This window comes from Rousettus aegyptiacus, unplaced genomic scaffold (genome assembly GCF_014176215.1).
Source record: "Rousettus aegyptiacus isolate mRouAeg1 unplaced genomic scaffold, mRouAeg1.p scaffold_m13_p_13, whole genome shotgun sequence".
NCBI lineage: Eukaryota > Metazoa > Chordata > Mammalia > Chiroptera > Pteropodidae > Rousettus > Rousettus aegyptiacus.
Genome location: NW_023416288.1, coordinates 64,251,651 through 64,273,919, shown reverse-complemented (window position 1 = coordinate 64,273,919; position 22,269 = coordinate 64,251,651). Strand labels below are relative to the sequence as shown.

The 22,269-nt window shown below is 36.1% G+C and overlaps 1 protein-coding gene across 6 annotated transcripts in view; it reads right to left on the bottom strand.

Annotated features, from left to right (window-relative positions):
• GRM8 (glutamate metabotropic receptor 8) overlaps positions 1–22,269 on the bottom strand; it is a 674,240-nt gene that overhangs the window by 449,856 nt on the left and 202,115 nt on the right. The window lies entirely within an intron of this gene.

Below are 22,269 nucleotides of genomic sequence, written 5' to 3'. Positions count from 1 at the left end.
TCTTACTACACTTTGCACCTAACCGATTCAAATAATGAGCTTCCTCTTTAAAAACCTTAAAAACATTTATCCATAAGGACATGAAAGAAGAGGGTAAACAGGCCAAATTTCAAATGTCTGCATTTTAAAACAAATTCATGCTTATAAATACAGCACTATAAAATTCTTCTGTGTGTCCTGAAACCTGGGTACTATAATTGCCTGCAATGTATTTGTGAAAAGTATGTGCTATTTTCTAAATTATTTTAAACTATTTGCATTTTATGTTGAAATTTAATCTCTCAGTGTTTGTTTAGATTAACTTTAAAAATAAAACATTTACCTAAGCCTTGTTTTTGTCTTGTAATAGCATTTATTCTTAATTTATTTTAATATAATTAATAGTATAAAATCAATTTTCAAACATTCTAAGGCCACTTTAAAAAACAACCTCTGTTCTCATTTGTTATGAAGAATCAATCATTGGTCATGAAAGTGTTTGCCATGTAATTGTAGGTTGCCTCCTATGCAGCATAAGAGTATATACATTGCTTATGCAAAAAAAAAAGCTTTTCAGTCTTTCAAATATATTTCTACCTACTTCAGTGGGACAAATCATTTATGAAACTCTCATTAGAAAGCATTATATAACACATGTCTCCACTATATGTGAAATTTCTAAATCATATCTTTCATGTGCCTTTTTTTTACTTAAATTTGCCAGGCTGAGTTTGAGTCACAGAGCTTTTCCTGAAGTGACGGGAAAGACAAATGATGCAGAACTTATAAGTTTTCTTTTCCATCTGTGCACAAAGTCATTTTGACTTTAATTAAAGCTACTGACCACCAGGGCTTTGACTGAATTGACAGACTATTACTTTACTTGTTAAGAAAATCAATTCTTTCAATCAAGAGGGTAAATCCGATTTTGTTTCAGATACAACCTAAAATGATCTTTATCAATGTTGAGATAACCAGTCCAAAGCAATCATTGCTAAAGACTAAAGTATTTCAGAACTTATAAAACTAACATTAACACTTCTCTAACTTGTACCTATGACTATATCAATTTGGAATTTTAATCATTTAGACTTATTCTCTACTGAGTTAATCCCATAAGACACTAAAGTACTGAAATTTTATTCATACATATATCATAACTTCATTGACAATACCTAGAATGGCATTCCTTATGAAGCATTAATTATGCAGAAAGTATAACCTGATTCAGCATATAGTACTTTCATAGAAAACCTAAGCATTCTTAATATAACCTATTGGGCAGGAAATAAATTCACAAAAGGAAATGGAAGCGTCACTCTAATTATGTTCTTAATTTTGTATATGTTAAATCAAATGTTTCAAATGAATTTAAAGATGAGGGAAATATGTTTACTTTATCACAAAAATTATAGAGCACTAAAATTTCACAAATTACAGCTCCACTAATTTGGAATTGTGTAAAATCTAAATTTTTTTTTCTTTGTTGAAGTTTATATTCGATCCAGTGTAGAGAGATTATTCTTCTTAAGATTTTTTTCAACTCATAACATGGCCAGAGACAAAGGCTCAGTTCAGTGTCTATATGTCTTTAACACTTCTCTAACATTCGACAACTCTCTTTTTAAGAAAATTTATCTCAGGCTCAGTCTTTCTCCAGGCAACAAAAGCTATCTAAAATTTAATAACACTATTTTTATCACATTATATTTATTTTTATACTTGCCTTCTGTTTTCAGCAGAGGATACTGGTTTTCTACTCACAATACTAATATAAAGTTTCTCTTTAAATAAATTCTGACTGCAAAGTGAATCAATTTAAAGAAAATATTGTGTAATAACTATACAGGTGGTGAGCAAGTATGTCTAAAAATCATAAAAGTGGTAAAAATGTCTAGATGTTAGGAAGTAAATATGTATATGTATATATACATATATATAAGCATACATTAAAAAATTATTTATGATACTGTCAGAGGCAAATCACCTACTTGGGTAAACAAATTAATTTCAATCTTTTCCCCAATATTTATTTGCATACCATCATGTTAATTTTAAATGACTTCTTTTATTAAAGTGGGTCCATCAAAATTTTTGCTCAGCATTTCGTAGCTTATTGTTCAGCACAATAAAAGCTCAAAAGTTACAAAACCAAACCCTTTAGAGAAAAAAGTCTAATTAGAAAACTTCATTCAACAAATGCTTATCAATCACTCATACATCTGACATGCTGAGCCAGACTCAGGGAAGGACAAAAAGATTTATGTGTCCACTCATTATTCAAAAGCTACTTTTTAGTTGCTATAATATTGAAAACCACTTCAGATATAAGATTTTATTAAAGAAAGACAAAAGGAGAAGGAATATGCAGAGGAAGAGCCAGAAGAGGACAAGGAGGGAAAAGGAGACAGGGAGGGAAGTAATTATTAAGCAAGGATCCTGAACTCAAAGAGATTGCCATCTAGTTCATTATTACTTATTACCTTCCTCATTATTACTTATTACCTTCCTTGAGTTTTTCTTATTGTCCTAAATACTATTTCATTTTCTCACATATTGCCTTTTATAAAAAAAAAAAAAAAAAAAAAAAAAAACCTCAATGTATTATTCAGTCAGAGGTAATATTTAAGAGACATTTTCTTTGAGTGTCAGATTCTATGAAACTCAATAACAAAATCATGAAATACAAAACAACACAACCTTAAACCCACAGCAATGTTTATAAAATTCTGTAGATGTGGCCTCTCACATATTTTTTGTGAAAACAGTGATGCTGCCCCAGAAAGGACTTAAAATTCAGTGAAATAAAGTCACAGTACTAACTTGAACATATGCATTTACTATGAAAACCCACATGCAAAGCAAGACTTGAGATTTAATTATATAAATTAAAATCGTTGGAATAAAGTTGCTGCCCTCCATAAACACAGTGCTTCCAATTTTCACTAGATTTGTACATCTCACTTAGGAGGAATGGGCTCATGATGCCATAATATATTCATTAAACTACTTGCATTTATAATCTTCTCTTCGTCCTCTTTACTGTGTCTATAGCCTATAAAGACTTCTTTAGCAAAAGCAAAATGTATTGTTTGAAGGAAGGGTGGTAGTTTATTTACCATGAAAATGGATTTTGATGTTCAATGCCTAAAGGAGATTTTCATTTTTGGTGTACTTAACTGAAGGCAGATTTCCAAAAATAGTTTTGTACCATATGTACTCAAATATCGCTGTTTTAAAAAATAAAAATCTTAAAGATTAAAAGATTTTCTTCATACCCTAAATTCTGTATGACAGTATCTTCTGTATTACCTTGGCATGGAATGCCTTCCCAATGCATTTTAAGCTGATGATGTAACGGGTATGGCTACTCTCTAATCCAGCTTTACATTTGTATTGATGTAATTATATAAATCAAATATAAATTTTAATTTGCATAATTACACCTCTCCCCAAAAGGGTTATAAAACAGCTATCAAGCGAGTAAATACAATAGCAGTCATCAGTGAATCAACTTTCATTGTTTTCTTATCTTCAGCTCACAGCATGGAAGGAGAGGTAATATTTGGTGTCAAAGAGTTTGAGCCAGAAAGCTGGCCCTATAGGAAATGTGGATTTAGTAATCTAATCCTGAAATCCTCTGCCCTTCACTGTCATTTCACCAGATTCTAGGGCCAATTCTGTCCCCCTTGCCACAAATTAGGGAAATATGGGTCCAAATACTAGCAAACTCCCAGCTCCATCTGACGCCTATCTACCTCACTTTCAACAATTGGCACCTGAGCAACTTCTGCTATGGCCAATCCCCACCTAGTACCACAATTCTACAATCTCCATCCTTGCCTGTCTTTTCTTCTCATTCAAGACTGCAACGGTGTCCCAGGTACTGTGTTAGCAATAGGAAACAAAGAACAAGTCTCTTAGGGTAGGGGAACTAACCAACCAGTTCCTACAATTTTAGATATTCTGTCTCCTATGACAGCTTCCTACAATTTTGGTTCCCATAAAAGTAAAAATATTGTTATTTTTTTCTTAATGTGAAAAATTTTGCAATATTCCATAATTGCAGCTATTTCAGTCTTTAATTCCACTCAAATAGCATTTTACTGCCTTGTAAGTTATAATGAAAGCTTTTGCTCATCCTTCTTGCGATGTTTTTCCCTTAGTTCTTACTACTGCGTCTACGATGGTCTTGGGTTGATAGTTTCCTTAATTAACTTCTCATCACATAGAATCACTGGTAATTGGAAATGAATACCTCGAAATTATTTTTACTGTAAAGCTATTTTTAATATTTCACGAGATGTGTCATTTCTTCTTATTCCTTAAACACTTTAAAGTAAAAGAATCTTATTATTTCAGGAAAGAGAAAAAGGGAGCTATCACAAATCTAGGATATTCTTAGAGGTTTGGGCGATATATTAGTTTCCTATTATTTAGATCTAACACAGCCTTCTGGCAGCCAGAAGGAAAAACACCACTCACACATTGAAGGCGGCAGAGAAGGAAAACAAAAGAGAATCACTGAGGCCATTGGCAAGATAGTGAACTACCTCTAGGCATCTTATTTCCACACTTTCTGTGAAGTAAACAATAAAGATCTCTGTGCTTGGGGTGGCTCCATAGTATAGTAGTTAGCACGTCTGCTTTACACGCAGAAGGTCCATACCCCAGGTGTGCCAGGCCCCCCAAGGTGCCCTCCCAGGTGCCCACGAGCATGTGGGAGGAGACACCCCACCTTCAGAGATCCAGTTCTTAAGAGGAGATGACAACAGCAGTAGGTTAGGGGTGGAAATTGGGGGGGAGAGCAATTAAAGAGGGGGGGAAAAAAGATCTCTGTGGTTTAGACCACTTTTAAACAGGAATTCTTTTACCTGCAACCCTAAACACCCTGTTACAGTCTAAGAGATCCCTATAAGCATAGTTTGACTAGTTTGCTGCTTCAGTCAAGGATGGAGGGAGGGAGTCATAAGATGGACCAGACTTCTGGTGATGCCTATTCTGGGCTTCTCAATCAAGTTTCCTCTGGCAGTGTTCTTTACTTTGATCTTCTCCAGTGAATATAAATTGTCATCCTCTGCTCAGCATCTTAGAACGGCAAAAACATGGAGACTGACGCGGTGAACTCACCTCCACCATTTCCCCTGGGCTCGACACTTGGGTGAGGGCTATTAGCTAATTCACAGAGGAGAAACAAAGGCAGTTGCCCATGGACCAAAGAAAAGGTTGTAAACAGAAATGTCCTGGCAAACTGGCCCTCTGTGCGTAGGAGTGGATGGAAGGGATCCTTGATGTGCAACTTTTGCCAGTTTTCATGCTATAAATAATTCCACCATAGATTTCAAACTGCCAACAGTTTAATAACCAACTAAAAAAAATTCCTGAATATTTAACAATCAACTCTGGAAAGTCAGTACCAGATATTTAATGTTTTCACTTTTTTTTTTTCCTGAGAAACCACTGTGTACGTACCGACAGGAGGCATTGTTAAAGGAAAGTCAAGCACATAAAAATTACCATCAAGCCTTCTCCTCATAGAGCTTACAGTTCAGCTGCAAGCCCAGCAACATTTATAAGATAGAACCAAAAATCACTTATAAGGCAACACACTGTACATGTAAATTAACTTAAAGGGGCATCTAAATACCTAAGACATAAGGAAAATGAGTACAACAGCCCATCTCATAGGATGGTTGAAAGGCTTAAATGAGATCACAAATGAGAAGACTCTTGGAGAGTTATAGGCCACTGCAGAAATATAAAGGATCATTCCTCATAGAATGGAGTGAGTCTAATCAAACACGGCAACATCTGGATTCCCAGAACATAGTGATTGATGATGACAAGGTCAAAGATGGAAAGGCAGAATGCCTAGGGATACTGGGAAGACAGAGCAGCATAAAGAGCCCACTGACCTTAAAAGCAATGGAGAGAATTGTGTTCACAGAGCCAAATTATTTTCTATCACACTACTACTGCCTTTTTCATCCCATTTATTGTGCAATCATGACCAAGACTTTAACTCCTCTAAATGTCTCAAAAGTTGCATCTGCAAAACTGTCCTCAGAGGGGTGTTTTTAGGATACTCAGGATAAAACCTAAACGATCTTCAGAATAGGCTTCCTCAAATTCAAGGTCTAACCATGGATGCCTTAGTAGATAAGAAACATGGTCTTCAGGGCTGAGTTCTGACTCTGCCACTTCCTAGTTAGTTCTTTGTGCAAGTGACTTAAATTCTTGGTGCCTCAGCTTCCTCATCTATGAATAAAGATGGTAGTCTTTAACTCAATGTGGTTTTGCAGATTAAATGAACTAAGGCATATAAGTTATCTAGTACAACGAATGCCAAGCACATAGTAAGAATCCAATGGCTGATAGATGCTATTATTATTGATTTTAAAAAATCACATTCAAAATTTAGATTAAAAGCTTCTTAAACAAATAGTAAAGAAATCATAGGCAATTAAATTAGTTTTACCACCTATCTTTAAATGAAATGGTTTCAAATCAGCTAGAAGCTTAACTTCTACCACTTAAAGACCTTCTTGTGATTAAAATCCATTGACCAGTAGCAAGAAAGTGGCTTAACACTTCACATATATCCAATATGGGAGGGAAGAAAGAAGAGAGAGACCCAAGGAAGTGAGAGCTATAGTTTTTCTGACCCTCCAACACATGTTTCCTCCCACATGATCATCCTGAGACCAATTTCTGTGGCCAGAGGGTTAGGATATGCTGATTGGCTAGAGTTGGGATGCTTGGGAAATTAGAGATCCTAGTGGGAAAAGGGAGGTGGATACTAGGCAGGTGACCTACAAATGACCCTAAAATTTCAAAACCACTTTCTTTACTCATCTGTCGACCTCAAATCATATGATACATGTCTACTGTCTATTCAACAATAGAGATGATTTGAACTTTGACTGCTTATAATTCTGGTTAATACCATATTATAATAAAAACATGATGTTGGCTGCTGTCCACTCTTGTCCTTGGATTTTCTACCTCCATAAAAATGATAGAGAAAGAGAAAATTCCTTATAAACAGAATACTTTACTAGCTTCAGTATTAATCATTGCTGTATTTTTTTGATAGAGCTAATTTTCCTATTTCACTATAGAAGATTAGTTGGGTATATAACAAAATACCAACCCAACCAGTTAAAAAGGGAAAAAACTTAAACAGTTTTACTGCTAAATAATGAACGACAACCCATTTGAGTGATTTTAGTCTAAATGGCTGCCTGAATTATAACCTCTCATCATGTGACAACCATGAAAACAAAATCCTCCTAGAAAAGATCAGGTCCATATTTCTCATATCGCTTGCATGCCTTTTACTCACTGTTTTTGTCATACAAACAAGCTTAAATCTTTGACTTAGCACTATCCCAGTTCCCAAGCCTCACGTTTCCCTTTATGACAGTAGCTTTCTATTATGATGATGGATGAAAACCCAAATAATATTTACTCTATCCTATTGGAAAAAACATGAAAATGTCCAGAGGAGAAAAATCTCTACAAGTAATAAATGAAATACATCCACCAATAAAAGGGAATAGAATCTTGGTCCCTGGTCTCCTTTTGGAGCACCACTCCTCCCGTCAGAGTAAGACTATGGCAGAAATCTAAACATGGCCTTAATTCACACATCCCAATGCGAGAGACATTGAAAGAACCAAAATTAGCTGAAATAAATTTGAAAGAAAACCAATCCTTCATGGATCCCTTATAGGACATATTTCTCTGTATGTAATCCCCATAATCAAATGGATTCTTGAATGGCAAAGCAAGGGAAGGGGTATAAAGTCGGGGAAATTAAGAGTGACGTGAGCCTGTTATTGATACCAGCTGCGCTTCTTTGCCTCTACGGCCCATATATCTTAACATCTATCTATCAAAAGAACATATCCTAAAGAACAGCATGGTGACAGAGATGAATTTCAATCTGACAAATGCAGTGAACTAAAAAATGAACTATATCATAAACCATTGCTCTTTCTCAATCTAAACAGAAAAAAAAAATTCTGAAGAAACTTACATTCTCTATGGGAAATAACTAGGAAAATGTGGAAGGTGTTTATTGAATTTCTGAAATACTCTATGGGTAACCAATCTAAAACCATGCAGAAATTAGCCTTTCACAAAATGCTTTAAAAAGGTTTATGTTAAAACGTGGCTTTGTTTGCTTGAAGTGTTTTCAAACACTAGGGGTTTTATTTTTCAACAAATAATGAGTTTTAGACTGCAAATGCTGGATACAAAGTTAATCAAATATTTTTCGCTTTTCAACCAACCATTTGATATCATGGAGACACTGCCGTATTCATTCATTCATCCAATCTATCCATATGATTCACTATTTTTCTGTAAAAATAAAATGCACATATTGATTAATGAGATTATCTGTGAAGCAATTATGCTAACTTTTCTAAATTTCATACCTATTAATTTTAATACATTTTCATTAATTTCTGCATTGTGAAATTGATTAAGTGGGCATATCTAATCTGTCTTTAAAAAACTCTTTATTGCTAAAACTGTACTTCTGCAGTTTTTTAATACCATTTTGTGATCTTTTCATCAATACAATAGAAGTCGTCTATACCTCTCATTATGAAATGTACCACTATTTTAAATAGCTAATCCTCTGAAATTTTACTGCACAATGATCCCAGGTTATCAAATTGATCGTGAAATGGATCATGAGCACCAAAACAGGGTGTTTAAATGAGTGTACTGCAATGTGAACTGGCAAAAGCCTCTGCTCTGTCTCATGTTTGATGGGGAGCATTTGGTCAATTGATGCCTGTCACATTTGATATTGCCACCTCACATGTGTCAGCACCCAAAAACCTACACACTGTGTACTATGAGGCAACAACAAGAATGGAGAAGAGTTAGAGCTATTTCCCAAGGTAAAGAAAAGAGTAACTTCACGATATAAATGATGCAACAAATGACACTAAGATTTCAAGCTTAAATAACAAGAAGTTATCACTTTCAGACACTAGAAAATTGAGATGAGAATGGATGAGCATGTAGACGAAAAAGGGGCCACATGCCAAACCTGACAAGCTCAGGGGAGACTGGCATGGTGACCCTACAAACTCAGAAACCAAAAGTAACCACATAGGATGGTCTAAACATAAAAAATCCTGACTAAAAGTAAGTCATGGCAGGTAGTCATATCCTAGGCCTATAGCTTCCTTAACAAAGGTCAGTCTTTACCTTAAGTGAGCCTGTCTATGGCATCTAAGGTAACATACCTTTGAAATGTCAGAGCAATCTCCTTTTCCAGACATCTCAAGGCACACCTGCCTCCCCAGAGTACTAGACCACAGAATCCCTCATTGTTATCTTGTACCCCACTTACCATATCTTTATGATGTATGTGCTAATTATTAACCAACCTGTACCCATCAATGTAAAAGAAGTATGTGTCTCTCCCTCTTCCTTTTTATCCAATCCCAGGGATCTCTCCACTTTGTCTTCTCCTGCCTCCCTAATCTACCACCAGTGGATTTCATGTACTCTCTTTATGTCTCCTCCTTTAATTCTAATGTATAAAGTAAACTTCAGAATTGCCATTCTCCAGGTGAATTTTCTCAATCCTTGACATTTTTCTTCCTGGTAACTGTCATTAGTTTGATTCAAATAAACTCATAAACGTTCTCTATGGTTTTTGCTGTTTCTTACATTGACATTTACTTGATGCCATAAGCAGGGTTCTGAAGAAGCCCATCCAAGACCTCTCTGCAGACCTGGAACCAGTGCCAGGTATCAGCAGGGGCCCAGTGAGCCCCACCAATTCCCTACTTTACATTGGGTGAACTTGGGTGAGTTTTTCTTAGAATTCCAGACCTCCTTGTTTTAAAGTAGGAGGCCCTGACTTTATTTGTGCTTTTCTAGAAAGAAAGAAAAAGAAAGAAAGGAAGGAAGAAAGGAAGAAAGAAAGGAAGGAAGCAAGGAAGCAAGGAAGCAAGGAAGCAAGGAAGGAAAAGAAAGGAAAAGAGAGGAAAAGAAAAGAAAAGAAAAAAGAAAAAAAGAAAAGGAAAGAAAAGGAAAGGAAAGAAAAGAAAAGAAAAGAAAAGAAAAGAAAAGAAAAGAAAAGAAAAGAAAAGAAAAGAAAAGAAAAGAAAAGAAAAGAAAAAATCCTCGAGGTGGCACTAAAGGTTAAGGGTCGAGCTAACCAAGGCTAAGGATAAGGGTTGCCATAACTCAAGAAGAGAAAAAAATGATAGTTGGTTTTTTACTTTGGCTTTTTAATTGGAATTGCTTACTGGGAGTCTGAAAAATAATCTTTGCTAGATAATGAGAGTCTGAACTCGTTCAGCTTTGAAGATAAGGAAATTTACCCTTTTCAACTGGAATTTTAGACAATTTGGGGTGACTAAAGAATCTATGTGGAGGTGTCAGAGAGTACTCTGAGAAATTCTAATACAATTGTAATTAAATAACGGAATTGCCCTGGGACATGCACATAAAGGCTGATCACCTAGCGCTCCCAGCCCCTCGGCTGTATCAGACAGCCAGGGAGAGACACCAAGATTCATAAGAGAGTTGGAACAACTTGGGAGGTGACAGCCCCTTGGAGTTCAACCCATAAGCAGCACACTTCAACCCACTACACAGTACCCCTGGAATTGTTCAGACTCTGCAGTTCTCAAAAGAAAACTAAAATTAACATGGGAAATCACACCTCCGAGGCTGACGAGCTTTCACATCTCAGCCCCCATTAATACTCCTGCAGCTGTGCATCTCACAGGGGGACACTGCTTGTCATACTGACAGGAATGGGGAAATTTAACTAGGAGTGACATCAACTTAAGATGATCAAAATGGAGTTCTTTTGACATCTAACTTTTTTTTTTTTTTTTTTTTGGACACACCACAGAAAAAAAGAAAAGCCAGATCTAACATCAAATTGAATAAAGGGGAGGCTTACCTCCTTTGGCAAATAGAAGCCTCTGAAACAGAGCACAGAGAGACGTCCTTCTCTCCAGGAAGTTAATAAGAACATTTTAGAGACTGCCTCTGAACTAAAGAAGGCTTCCAAAGCTGCTGCATGCCAGTACCCCACTTTTCCCCCTTCTCCAATAGCTCTGCTGTATCCCTTAATTTGTTGTCCAAACTTACTCTCCTTTCTTCCTCCCACTTCTCCCTCTCTTTCTCTTCTACACCTCCTCTACTGCAAGTTTCTTCTGATCTAGGGGAGACACAGAACAGAAAACCAGGCCAGGATAGGGGAAAAAAAATTCTGACAGCTCTCTTTAGAGAAAAGCCAATCTCCAGACAAGGAGAACCAGATATGATCTACTCTCTTTGTACTAGGATTAAGGAACCTAACTAGAGATTTCCCTGACTCTCTCCAGGACCCTGATGGGTTTGCAAAGGAATTTGATTTAACCGTTAGAACATATACAATCCTGGCTATTCTGACCTCTTCCAATTAATATACCTACTGGTTTCTGAGAGCAAAGCAACAGAATTACTAAATATGGTTTGCTGGCAAACTCCTGTAGAGGAGTCTGTTTTTATTGTAAAAAGTCAAGTCACCTTAAGAAGGATTGTAGAAAATGGAAATGAGATTTAGAAAAAGAAAAGAACCATTACCAAGCATAGGGCTGCTCTGAGGACTATGAGAGGGCATTTTCCCTTCTTACTGCTACTTTAGGAAAAATTGAAATTACCATAAAAGGGAAGACTACTAAGGCTGTTGTAGATACTGGGGCTAATTTATTTGTTCTTAACTCTGCTCAATTAAGTTGCCCTCTCCCTTGGACTAAGCTTTGGTACAATTGGTAGGGACATCTAATCAACCAATGTCTGTTTTTAAGTCAGAACCTGTTCCCTTCCAACTAGGGAATGTTATGGGCAACATACATTAACTAGCCAAATCTGCCCCAATTCACCTCATAGAGCTTTTTTAAAACCAATGGTGCCCACAAATACTTTTTCCATAAGAGTGAAATGTATTTAGAACTAAATAAATCAGATACTGAACTAACCGGGAAAATAATGACTCTAAAGGAATCTCCACAAGAGGAAACTAATCTGGAGACTGACTGAATGTTTGTCACTGGACGTCCCAATGCAACTTTGGGACTTTTAGTACCAATATTGACAAAACTAAGTCAGCCACTTTTGTCAAAATAACTACTGATGATACTTGCCTTCTACCTAATATTCACCAATATCCTTTAAGACCTAAGGCACTAGTAGAATCAAGCCCATTATACAAGATTATTTTAAAAGGTGGCTTATAATTCTATGTACGAGCCCCTGTAATTTTGCTACCCTTCCAGGAAAGAAATCAAATGAAAAAGGATGGAGATTTGTATGGGATCTCATAATTGTGTGTGTGTATATATATATATATATATTTATATTTATATTTATATTTATATTTATATTTATATATATATATATATATATTTAAAGACATCTTTTAGTTCCAAATCCAAATATCCTATTACTAGCCATTCCTGTGGACTGCCACTATTTTTCAGTAATAGATTTACACAGTGCCTTTTTCAGCATCCCTGTAGAAAAAGACAGGAAATGCCTCTTTGCTTTCTCCTGGGAAGATCGCCAATTGACTTGGACAGAAATGCCCCAGGGATAGACACAGAGTCCCACCTTTTTCTCTCAGAAACTAAAAGCTGATTTGAATGATGTTGAATTTCCCAGAAATTCCAATATGTGGATAATTAACTTTTATGCTCTAAGACATATTAGACTCCCAAGAGGGCACAATTTACCTATTATTACAATAGATAAAGGGACACAGGGTATCAAAAACCAAACTTTGATTTTATATCTAAAGATGGGCTACTAATTAATCTAGGAAATCTTAGAGGAATCTTATCCTTTCCTCTTCCAAAAACAAACAAACAAACAAAATATAGTTTACAGGATTCCTAGGTATGACCGGATGCTGTCATAATTAGGTTCCAAATTTTCCATTAATGGCCCAGCTTTTATGTCATTAAAATCAGATTGACCTGAACCAAGTCAATGGAACCCCAAAGGAAACAAACTGAAGAAGCTCCAACTCCAAAGAAAGTGTTTTCTAAAGCTCCTGGTTTGGGACACCTTCATTATAAAACATCTTCCTTTTTATACATGAAAATGAAGGAAGTCCTTTAGGAGTTTTAACTTGAAAACTAAGAGACCTTCATAGACCTATAGAATATTATAGTTATCAATTAGACTCAGTAGCCTAAGGACACCCTCCTTGCGTGACAGCCATCTCTGCTGTAGCCATATTATGCAGACGAACAGAAGAGATAGTTATGGGCCCTCCTTTATTTATGTTCCTCATTCTGTTGAATCTCCACTGAACTCTCATCTCACTCAATACTTCCATCAGTTAACTGGCTTCTTATGAAGTACTCTTGCTTTTTGTGCCTAATATTACTTTAACTCAATGTAATAGTCTTAATCCAGCAACTTTGCTACCTTCTCTGCAGGATGAAAAACACATCTACAATCACATATTGTTTGCTGCCTTCTTGTTCCTCGGTATGATTTACAGGAAACTCCTATTAATAATGCTGACTTAATTTGGCTTACAGATGGATCATATCTGAAAGATGAACAAGGGTATTACTGAGCTGGATACACAATAACTTCCATGGTGGACATAACCGAAGGTTCTTAGTTCCTTGAATATCTGCCCAACAAGCTGATTACTTGAACTCAAGCTTGTCAACTGGCCAAAGATCAAATAGCCAATATTACACTGATAGTTGCTGTATCTTTGGTGTAACTCACAACTTCGGAATGTTGTGGAAGCGACGTGGCATCTTAACTTCCTCAGGGCATAAAGAATGGAAAACAGGTTGCAGAATTATTAGATGTCATACAGTAACTGAAACAATTGGCAATTATCAAAATTCCAGTGCATTCTAAAGCTGCCACCATGGAAGCAAAAGGAAATAATTTAGCTAATGCTGCAGCTAGATGAGCAGCAGTAAGCAGCCAAATTATCCAGACCTAAGAATGTTTTCTTCTCCCAATTAAATCAACAAAAGACTCTCTTTTGCAGTTTCAATGGACAGCTACAGAAGGACTAAAAAAGAGAATCTTTGACTCAAACAAACATATGGTTTGGACCCAATCAGAAACTAGTCTTACCTATAGGGGTTCAATTGCCTACACTTTAACACATACATGAGCTAACACATTGGGGTACTGAGGAGATGATTTCATGGAGTAAGCAATATTAGTAGAATCCTTCTCCTACAATAGCTCATAAACTGTATAGCAGATGTTCTATCTGTCCAAATTATAACCCTGGGAAATCATTCCACAGGTCCCACACATTTCCCACTTCCTTTCAATTCATTTGAGGTATGATAATTGGATTTTATCCAAATGCCACTACCTCATGGATATAAATATGTGTTGGTTACGATTCATATGCTTTCTCACTGGGTTAAGGCATTCCCTTGCAGGAGAGCAACAGCATTAACAATAGCTAAATTATTACTGGAAAAAAAAATAATTCTCAATTGGGAAAGCCCTGCTGTTACATAGTGACTGAGAGACTCATTTTATTGTACAAATAATGCAATTCATTTATAATATTTGGTCTATTTTACAGAAATTTGATTGTGTTTATCACCCCAGTCCTCCGGATTGGGAAAACACACAAATAGTACAATCAATACTTCACTACGTAAATTTTCAGAAGCTTTTAATTTCCCTTAGCCAAAATCTCTCCCTATACTGCTCTTCGACCTGAAATCTACTTTACTCCTTTTGGTAAACATAGCCTTTCTCTTCATTAAATAGTTACTGATCATCCTATGCATCTGGATGAAGAGATATATGACCAACCTTATTAAAAGGAGACATTCTGTATTATTATCGAGGACTTATTAACCAGCTTAAAGAAATTAATAAATTAGTGACTGATTCATTTCAGTGTGTTCCTAGGAGACAGTCTTCAAAGACCAGGACTTACAACCAGGAGATTTTGTCCATTGGTAGAGACATCAGTTAAAGACTCTCCAACCTTGTTAAAGGGACCTTATCAATGGACATTGAATACTCCTTGAGGATGAGAAGCAGCTTATATCACAGGTAGACAGTTATCCCAAGACATCAAGAAGGACTGTACACTTAAAAATTGATGTTGAACTTAAAAAACCATTTATTCGATTGTCTTTACCAGTCTGTTAACAATATTAGTCATAATAATAGTTATACTTGTTCTTTGGGCTTTTCTAAAACCTTGTTCTTATATAGCTCAACTGTTAATAACTGCTAAAGGTATATAAGATAACTTTTGTATTATCAATTATACTTTTTATAGTTCCTCTTTTGAAATTTAGAAGAAATGTTATTGCAGAAGGAAGGATAGGTATATGTGTATGTTTCTGAGAGAAGTTAAAAGGAAGTAGTTTGTCCTAAAAAGTTGGTTATTTCTGAATAAGTGAAAAGGGACAAATAAGAACAAGGGAAGTTGTAGATTAGTGGAAAAGGAATACTAAGAAAGGAATTTTATGTATAAATGTTAGAATCCAATTATGGGAATGCACTTACCCACAACCCAACAAGGACTACTAACTATATTAATTCAGATGGAAGGTGAAGTGGCTAAAAAAAAAAAAAAATGCCTCTATAATGACTGCTGAGGCCCCAGAAATTTACTTATGAAACTCTTACTGTCCTCCTGGCCTCTGGAAATTTTTAGATGGTAATTGTAATTTAGGCCATTGTGTTCTTACAGCCTTGGCCCCTGTAAAACCTTAAAGTTACAATCCCCAATTGCATAACTAACAGGAATCAGATTAATAATGAATGACACTTGGGAAGTAGATGGACCACATTAAAATAATAATATCAGTAAATGGGAACTGCTTCATGGTCAGTTTGTAAAAAAATCAAAGAGGTGTATAGTGTGTCCTCAAACTATAAGTAAATGTTATACTATATTCAAATTACAGAAAAGTGAGACAGAGAGAAAAACTTGGATCATCATGGCTTGCAGGTTATTCATCCAGAGTTTTTTCTTTTTCTTTTTCTTCTTATTGAAGGCCCATAAGAGCTGACTGCCTACCATTTACATGCCTTAGCCTTTTGGAAAAAACTAGGCCTTGACTTCCATCCAAGGTTATGGTCTTGCCCCATGCTGAATCATCCAATATTTCAGCAAGATAAATGACGACACAAGACTTCTAGGAATGAGCCTTCCTTGCACCATGGAACCATATTATTCAACCAAAAAGTTGGTCATGAACACAATCTTCAGATCAATTTATGACCAAGGAAGAAAGTGTGATGAAAAGGGGCCCGCATACTAAACCTGCCAAGCTCAGGGGAGGCCAGCATGGTGACCCTACAAACTCAGAGACCAAAAGTAACCACATAGGATATATGAATAAAAATTCTTAACTAAAAGTAAGTTATGGAAGGTAGTTATATCCTAGGCCTGTGGCTTCCTTGATAAAGGTCAATCTTTACCTAAAGTGAGCCTCTCTATGGCCTTTGTGCATCTAAGATAACATATCTTTGAAATGTCAGAGCAATCTCCTTTTTGAGACCCCTTGGGCCATACCCACCCACTAGAGCATAAGACCACGGAATTCCTCATTATTATCTTATTACCTGAATGCCATCTCTATTTGCTGTAAATATTAATTATTAACTATCCTATACCCACAAGTGTAAAAGAAGTGTGTCTCCATTTTACTTTTTATACAATCCCAGAGATTTCCCTGCTTCGCTTTTTCCTAACCTCTTAATTTACCACCAATAGATTTCATATAACCCTCCTATATCTTCTCCTTTGATTCTAATGTATAAAATAAGCTGCAAAACTACCACTCTCCAGAGCATTTTCTCAATCTGTTGAGATTTTGCTTCCTGGCAATTGTCATCAGTTTGGCTCAAATAAACTCATAAAAATTCTCTACAAGTCTGGACATTTCTTACATCAAGTATAATTTGAAAATTGTTGGGCATGGGGTACTGGAGAGGCATTCTAGTTAAAAACTCATAGGCAATTGGACGTGGGATACTGACATCTGAGTAAGAGAACTAAGGTGGAAATGTGGAATTATGAATAAAGATAATATCCATGTGAGAGAGAGAGGAAGAATAATAGAGAAAAAGGCAGGGATAGAAAAAATATATATAAATGAAAGGATGAATATGAATGAGAGCACTTAAAGAATGCTTAAAGTTACAACAGAAGATGAGGACAAAATAGAATGCATAGAAAAAATAAAAGGAAAAACAGCAGGTGAGAGAAGAGCCTCAAAATATATTCATTCATTCATTATTAATTCATTCAGCAAATATTTACTGAGGATCTACTCTGTACTAGGGAAGAGAAGGGAAGGAAGGGGAACGGAAGGGGAGGAGAATGGAAAGGGAGGGGAACAAAAGGAGAGGGAAGGAGAGGAAGAGAGGGAAGGAAGGGAGGGAGGGAAGGGAGAGAGGGAGGGAGGGAAGGGAGAGAGGGAGGGAGGGAAGGGAGAGAGGGAGGGAGGAAGGAAAGGAAGGAAGGAAGGAAGGAAGGAAGGAAGGAAGGAAGGAAGGAAGGAAGGAAGGAAGGAAGGAAGGAAGAAAAATGATAACAAAGTCAGGGGGAGCAAAGATATTACAACACTACAGAAGATAAAAGTAAAACACACAGTGTATAGCAATGAAGAGGCCCATGGTAACTTTTAAGAGGTCTCATTTTCTTCTTTCCTTCTGTATTTCCCATTCTAGTCTCGAAAAAACAATTATAAGTAGGCAGTACAGAAAATGTTGGAGCAGACACTGCTAAAAGTTTACCCAGTATCTGTTTACCCATTCTGCCTTACTAAACAGAACCCTAAGTTTTTTAGGATAGCAGTAAGGCCAGCTAAAAGACTAATTTTGCAGCTGGCCTTGCAGCTAGGGTGATTTTATGACAAATCTGAATAATAAGAGATAAGCAGAATGCTGCTGGGGATTTCTAGAAAGTTTTGCTTTCCTGATAGAAGCACAGCTCCTCCCTGTGTGACACCTGGTTTTCTTTTTCCTACCTTGAATGATGCTGTGAGGCTAGAATTGAAGCAGCCATCTTGTAATGTGAGGCAACCATAAGAATGAAAGCACATACTGAGGCTAATGCAACTGAAAAGTACAGGGTGCCTGGAATTTTAATGACATCTTGGAGCTACTGGACCAATTCCAGACTATTTACCTATGGGCTTTTTGTTATGTGAGAAAAGCTAATTCCTATTTGGTCAAGCCAATGTAGACCAGTTTTTGTTACTTGCAGTCAAATATAATTCCTAACTGATAGAGGATTGTAGGGGGCTGGGAGAGTTATCATTGTTAAAAGTGATCGAAGTAAAGATGAATGACATGGACAGAAATAGGAACAGAAAACCACTTCCAGTCCCTTTTTTCAATATAGGCACTATTGTTGCCACAAATACATGGGATAATCAAGTTATACAATAAAATAAGTGATACCTTATTTAGGATGATGCTTTGGAACTCTAAAAGTTACCCCCGGAAGCTGTTTAACTTTAAACTGTAGAAAACCGATATATTTAAAAACATCTAGTTGTCATGTCATAAAATTTTCTTTAAAAAAATAAAACATTTTCCATTGTTGTACATTAATCAAGACCATCCAAGGAAGTAACGAAAGTATTCTGAAAACTCTGCCATGTGCTGTGGCAGGTGGTGGACATTTAAATGGCATTATTTATCATAAGTAGCATATAAAGGAGTATCTTAAAGTCTCAGATTCCAAAAATGTATGTCAGTTTGGCAGGAGACCAGTGCTTTTTTAGTTATTAAAGCATAAATAGGTTCCCAACATTTTCCTTTTCTAATTATGCACATTGATTTGTCACGACACTTCCATTTTGAAGGGTATATAAAGTCAGCTCTGTGTAGCTTGACCAAGAACCATTACACTGGCACATTCTATAATGCTGTCCACTGTAGCACGAATTTCACTGTAAAGTGTGTCCAGTCTCAGGCAGCTTTGAAGCCAAAAACCTTACACTTTGAATCCTATCTCTATTACATGCAAATTGTGTCACCTGAAGCAAGTTATCCAATCTGTCTGAGCTTTGCTTTCCTGAATAACTGTGCTCATGAGTATTAAATGAGATTCTTCATAAACAACACAGTGAACACAAAGGCCTACTGCACTGTAAACCTCTGAAAACATTATTTACCTTCTCTTGTGACCATTTCTGTAATGAACTGCATTTGGGGGATTTTCATGAAAGAAAACAGAAGCAAAAATTGCTCCTGCAGAACAGATCCCAACCTAATTAAGTGCAACATGAAGAGAGGGTTTTTACTTAAATTCTGATTATAAACACACAGAGGATGGTAAAAATCAATTGTGCCCATTATTGGAACATCATGCAGACCAAAGGACTGTTTCTATTTTTAAGAGACTAAGTTACTATTCTGTGATCACAATACAAATCGGGAATCATAGAAAAGAATTTTGAGGATTCACTCTCCTTGTCCTGTCGATATGGGGTGGGGAATACGCCTGGGCAAAGCCCTCAGCAGAGAAGGTTAAGGATGTGATTGCTTCTGATGAACTGCCATCTCCTCATGACCCTGTGAGCCATGTATTCACAGCTGTCTGCTCCACAGCTGTCCGTCTCCCTCATTTTGAACCAGCACAGAGACACAGCAAATCTCTCTCCTAGGAGAACATTGGGAGAGCCCCTAACCAAGCGTCATCTACCTAATAAGTCATCTCAATGACTATTTCACTCATTTTAGGGCAGTCTAGCAGACAAGGGACTGTGAAAGCAAAACATTTGTAAGCAGGACCCTACTGATAAAAAAGCAGTAATATTTCCAGATACTGACAATTTTTTACTCGCAGAAACTATGAATGGTAACATTTCCTTGGCCAGTCACAAAACTGTCGATTCATTTGTTAATACAAATGAGTTGCCACCTTGGTTCCTTCCTAGAAAGATGGGGGTGGGGAGAGAGGAGAACCATCATTATTGCCTTGTAATTATTCAGAGATTTTATTTTATGTTAGAGTGGCCAAATTTGTATTATTCCTTCATTGCCCTCATCATCATCATAAATCAGAGAACAAGAATCTCAATGTCCAATTACCATTCAGAGTAGATACAGGAAGGACATTAAAGCTCCCTCACTAAGTGGAAAAAAAGGCAACACCACAGAGCTTCCTAAGGGAATGCACACTGTGCTGAAGAGAACATTACTGAAAAAGGGATAAGCAATTGTGTGATGTACGGATGCCAACACTTTCTAGTCTTTCGACTTCAGTTCTAAATGCTTACAAGGAATAATACCTTCACATTTCTAAAAGGCTGCTACAGGAGAAAGCCACTTACACCCACTTACATTCACAAGTATTGCAAATACAGCAATACTTCAGAGACAGAGACCAAGAGAAACAGAGAGATTGAAGTCTTGGCTTCCACACTGTAGAGTGCCATAGTCAGTAATGTTTTCCACCAAAACCCTGCCCTGACCAGCAGGCTTAGGGGGTCCCACATCTCACCGATTTCTTCCTTTAAGGATCTTGAGCTACAGAATTACTGCAGAGACAGATTTTTTTGAACATATATAAATTTCTAAGAAATATAATAAGCTTAAACCTAAACTGTTGAATTATTTTCTCGCCTTTGTAATTTTTATTTTTCTAATAATAAAGTTAGCAACTAAGTGTTACTAACTTTCAACAAGTCATTTACATTTTACTGACCGATTTAGTCACTAAAGCTACATGTCATTCAAACCTGAGTCCTATGTTTTAGTCAATTAATAATTGGCACAATATTAAAATTGCACTTACTGATTCTACCTTCTCTATCTGTAGGTGGTATGAGAACCAAGCCAGCTGTTTGGGCAGTTAAGTCAATGAATTAAAAAGGCAGATCTTCTAATCCTGTGAAATTATGCCCAGATTAAATACCCTAAGTAGATTTTATTTTGGAAAAGGCAACATCCATCTATAAGGCCATCAAGAAATCTACTATCTGTCATATTTCATACAGGGACCTCAGCTATTCACACAAAACCATTTTTAGAAAATAGATTTATTTTGTCACAGAGTTAACAACTTCCAGTTATTAAGTTTGTTGGACTAAATTCGCTCAATGTTTAAGGTGCTAAATATATTACAGATTTGAAAGACTACAACAAAACACAATGAAAAAATATGAGCAATTTTTATCTCTCTGGCTTTCAGAGAATGTTTTTAAATTTTTATTTTCTTCCATTCCAGTTATATAATTGAGTTGAATTATGATAAAATGATATGTCATTCAAACCTGAGTCCTATGTTTTAGTCAATTAATAATTGGCACAATATTAAAATTGTACTTACTGATTCTACCTTCTCTGTCTAGGAACTAGCTGGCTCATGGCCCAAACATAATAGTAATTCATATTTAAAACTGCACTTGGATCTTTTTAGAATAATAGCATTTATTACTTTTCTCTGCATTGATGATGTCTTTTTATTCCAGTATAAATTTTATTATGGCTGCACAGGTCACAACATGGTAAATATCTGAATTCTAAGTAATCTTAGAAACCATAGTTTTTTAAGTATGTTCCACTACAGCCTATAAGGATCTCTGATGTTTGGAAAATTAATCCAAACTTTAATTCATTAAAAAATGGAGAAGTAGATAAGAATGTAATAGAGTGTCTATTACAAATGTTGATTTCTAATATAAAACTAAAAAAAAATTTTTTTTTTTAAATTTAAATGACTATAATGGCTCTTTTCTCAACCCAAAGCACCACAGATTGCTTCCTTCACCCACCTTTGGCAGGGAAAGAGGAATGAAGAGGAATGGGGGAGCGGGGGTCAAGGTAGAACAAAGGATTTAGCCGCTGGCAAAGGCAAGTAAGAATAGGTCAAGTCTAGTTTTCATGATGATTTCATCTAAGGAGACAAATGTGAACTGGGAAAGAAAGGCATCAGTGACTGAGAATTTTTTAGTTGTCAATAAAATCCTATTGATTTTAATGAGAGAATATTATACTTCCTATAGATTTTATTTCACCAATCACCTCAATTGTACAGCTTTTAAAACCAAACCTAAAAGGCAGAATAGTATAGTGACCTGAGTTCAAAACCGAACTCTCCCACCTAATTTCTCTAAGCCTCAGTGTCCAAATCTATAAATTGGGAATAACATGTATATTATGATAACACATTTTTAAGTGCCTTTCAAAAAGCCTGCCACAAGGTAAGCTCTCAATGCATGATAATAATACAATACTTTAAATATAAAGATATAACTGACTCTATAGAAACTCACC